The sequence below is a fragment of the Megascapheus bottae genome, chromosome 16, assembly GCF_031878675.1.
Source record: "Megascapheus bottae isolate mThoBot1 chromosome 16, mThoBot2.hap1, whole genome shotgun sequence".
In the NCBI taxonomy this organism is placed as follows: Eukaryota; Metazoa; Chordata; class Mammalia; order Rodentia; family Geomyidae; genus Megascapheus; species Megascapheus bottae.
Genome location: NC_143524.1, coordinates 54,508,267 through 54,512,789, shown reverse-complemented (window position 1 = coordinate 54,512,789; position 4,523 = coordinate 54,508,267).

Sequence of the window (4,523 nt, the reverse complement as noted above, 5' to 3'; positions counted from 1 at the left end):
GCAGTTTGCTGTCACTCCATGGGTAAACGGCCATTATGGAAGATATCCAAGCATTATTTAGTCAGCTGGGGCCACAGGCACAGCGCAGCCACGCCACAGTCAGACATCAGGCAACAGTAACAGTGTGCATGATGGAATTAAAAAGTCTAGCTCAGCCACTTACAGGATAAGTGACTTAGGTCAAAGTATTTTCTCTGAGCATTATGTTCCTTATCTATATAATGCCTAATTTGCAGGATTGTTGAGAAGACCAGAAGCATGCATATCTAACAAGCTAATATTCTGCACTTGGCAAAACCCAGTAAATGATAGCCGATGTATCAATGAGAAAGAATCTGAGTCTCGGGCATCCACAGCATGACCTGACCTATCAACCTCTGAGTCCTTTTCTTTCTCCACTTTGGTTTCTTCGTTCTTTCCTTGCTGTCAGTGCTGTAACCCAGGAAGGAGGCTTTTACAACAGGATTCATGGGAGTCCATGCTCTCCATTTGAATGTGACTTGCATCCTGGCTCTGCTGTTGTCAGTAATCTCATAAGGGTGGAGGCGAAGGGTGTGGTTTACTGTACTGAATATTGCTGGATCTGTGCTTTTGTAAAAACTGCTCCAGCGAAGGAAGGAAGTTGTCTATGATGACACTGCTGGCTTTTATAATATAAATATGAAGCTCTGTTATTGTTTGGCAAAAATCCTGATATTTCCCTTAGGAAGGCTTGGATAAGTTGAGAACCAACTAAAGAATGTAGAGACATATTTAATTAAAAGCAAACATGATATCAGATGCCAGAAATGGTTATAAACAAATGCTTTGCCAAACCTACCCAGCACTCCCTCTCACTTCTCTTCCTTCCTTATGTGTGCACATTGCAAATCCTCTGCCTGAAAAACTGAATGGGCAGGATCTTTTTTAGAATATCATAGTGTCAAGACTTGTCTGGAGGAAAATCTGTTTTGCTAGGGTCTTGGAAAATTAGGGGAAGTTACAAATTTGGGAAGGAGTCAAGAGGTGGAGACCAACTTCTAACACAGCCACAGTATAGGCAAAGTACAGGCAAAGGCGGGCCCTGGACTGCCAGAAGTAGATGGAGACTGTAAGCTGTGCCATTTACAGATGTGGGTTACACTCGTCTCTGTCTTCTCTGAGCCTCAGCTTCTCTATTGGTAAAGTAGGGAAAAAATATGGAGTCTCAATGTTCTGTGAAGTTTGTATGAGTTATATAGTAAATCAAATTCTACCACTTTGACCCCATGTATAAATGCTTATCCAACGCTTCCTATTATAAGTTTAAGAGAACGGGGGCCGAGAAAAGGAGATTCTAAACTAATTGACCTTGGCCTAGGGCAAATTACATCTCTCAGCCTTAGTTTTCTCATAAGTAACAGAAGTAGAGAAACTTAATGCCTTTAAATACAACAAACATGTGAGCAAAATTTTATGTCCTGCTGCACTGCAGAGAGATCAGAAAGCTATTTTCAGTGTCAAAGGGTTTTGAAGCTATAATATCATTTTATTGGCCTTAGGGAATCGGATTGGTTACTCTCGAGGGAGAAGGATCAAATATGTTTGAAATCATCTCCCTCTGAAAATAAAATAACTTGCTACTTGGGGAGTTTGGTTTATCTTTAGTCATTGGTGCCACATAACGAACTAATTCTACTGTAACTAAGCAGGACTGGGAGCTTTCATTTCTTCCACCTACAGACTTTTTTCCCTAGCATAAGAGGGAAATGTTATCACATATGTTACCAGAAACCAGAAAGTATAATTAATGACCACATTCAATATACTCATACCTACATCAAAGTGTGCCATTTTCCACTCATTATAGTGCATGAAGTTTGAGAGTATTTAAGGAAAGAAAAAGTCTCATTCATTAAACTAAGAGACACCAAGAGAGAGAATGCCTTGTGTACAGATGATATAAAGAATATTCTTTTCTTGCTCTCCCACTCATGGTAAAGGAAGCCCAAATGTCACTAACTGTACCAAGCATCTTGAATGAGAGGGGTTGCAGGCTTTGAAGATAGAATAACAGTGTGAAGACAGTTTTGTTGGGGGGACTGGGCCTTCTCCAGCTGGAATGATGGAACATCTGTGTTTTTCCATTGCCCAAGGTTTGTCTCCCTCCCTCAGAGCTGGGTGTAGCTATGTAGTTAGGGTCACACAATTTGAGCGGAAAATTTGTCATGCATTATCTCCTTTGGAGAAATGTCAATACATAGTCTTTACCCACTTTTGAGGGTGACTTGTTTTTTCATTTATGAGTTGTCATAGCTCTTTATAGATTCTGGCTACTAATAAAATATTAGGTTCAAACAATAGACAGGTTAAAAAAATTAAATAAACATTGTTCAAAAAGAAACTTATTCCTTATCTGAATTATGTAACTATAACCTCTCTGAACATAAATGTTACAATAACAAAATACAAATTTAGAAATAAATAAAAATTAAAGCAGCTACAGTATTATTCTCTTGAATTTCTTGATCAAGGTGATCTTAAATTTAAGTGCTTCAATGTAGGAAGTTCTAATATTTGTTGAGATCTTTATTAATGTCTTTCAGTGATGTTTGATAATTTTAATACAATTTTATTATACTTTAGGGTTACTTGTTTTTAATAATTTTTCCTTTCTAATACTGTCACAAACAGAATTCTTTTTTTTATTTTGAGATTATTCATTGATAGCATTAGGAGCATAATCGATTTTGTGTTTATTTTATATCTTGTTGTAGTACAAGGGGACATAGTTGGTTGTTTTATGTAGATTTCTTAGGGTTTTGTATTTACAAGATAAAGAAACTGAGAAAGAAATAGCTTCTTCTCTAATCTGAATGTCTTTAGTTTTTCTTCCCCTAATTCTCAGAAGTTCCAGGACAATGTTGAACGAAAGTGACAGGAGTGTACATCCTTATCTCGCTCCTGATCTTAGAGGAAAAGTTTTCAGCCTTTCAGCACTGATTATGATAGTAGCTATGGATTTTTTTTGAATATCCTTCAGGAGATTGGGGAAGTTCTCTTTTAGTCCCCGTTTGTTGAATGCTTTTTTCCCTAAAATATTATTGGATTTTGTCAAATAGGTTTTCTGCATCATTACTATTATTTTTGGTTTTGATTTGTCTATTTGCAAGATAATGTTTTGACTTCTTCCTTAGTAACTGTAAAAGTGTAGACGTTCACTATATTTTGAAGCCAGAGCACACATCTGCACACATTCATGAATGCACGTGTGCAGGCACACGCACACACACACACACACACACACACTCATAACTTACTGGTAAAATATACGTTTAATGAATCTGAATTTGCTCCTTTTAATGCCTTCTTTGAAATTATTTTGCCTAGTTTTAGCAATTGTATGCCTGCTTTCATTTGGTTGGAATTTGTTAGTTTTGTTGCACAACATCTAAGATATTTAAAGCTAGAGTTTTAAATTTTTTGCTTTAGAACAATCTTTGGATCTTTTTTAAATTAAAGGGAATCTGACATTTTCTAATTTTTCTAATTTTCTAAATATGTTGGATTTTATTTTTATATTTGATTTGTTTTCTCTTTTTAGATTGCTTTTGTTTGTAGTTCCCTCTCTTTTAATTCAATTAGTGATATTTTCTTCCTTTCTTTTTCATTTGTATTTCTTTCAGTGATTATTAGGTCAGATCGTAATGTATTTCCCTTGGTGATAGAAGATACAATGATACTATGCTTTATAGTATTTAAATCACCGAACAAAAAAGACTAGTTGGGAAAATTGAATTTCCAATTGAAAAACAGATGGATACTCTAACTTTTGGACATTGTAAAAACAAGGAGAGATGATCACATTTTTGCACCAATTTTGTGGAAAGTTTTTACCCCACATAAGATGGAGATAATTGACCAGCTCCACCTGTGTCATGGGAAGATAAAGAGTTAAAAGAGACATAAAAGGTGGTTCTATCCTATTGGTGTTTATATTAAGCTAGTTATAGTTTTATTTAAGCAACTTATTTGAACTAATTCTTTGTCTTTACCTATGAGTTAAATGTGATCGGATAAATGTCTGGTACAAAGTGAAACAAATTTATCTGTAAGTCAATATTGACTTTTCCTTGTTTACAAGTCCTTTCTCTTTTTAGCCAGAATCCTTCTCAACACACAAAAAAGTTTCCAGGTGCCAGGCACAGTGGCTCACACCTGTAATCCTAGCTACTCAGGAGGCTGAAATCTGAGGATCAAGGTTCAAAGCCAGCCTGGGCACAAAAGGATCTGAGACTCTTATCTGCAATTAACCTCTAGAAAACAGGAAGTGGGGATTGGCTCAAGGGTAGAGCAGTAGCCTTGAGCTGAAGAGTTCAGTGGCAGCCCCCAGGCCTAAGGGTAGGATGGTAGCCTTAAGCTGAAGAGCTCAGGGACAGTGCTGAGGCTGAGTTCAAGCCCTATGACTCACAGAACAAAACAAAACAAACAAACAAACAAACAAAATAGTTTCCAGGTAAAATAATGGGTACAGTGGGGCCATCTCACTCAACTATTTTCAAGTA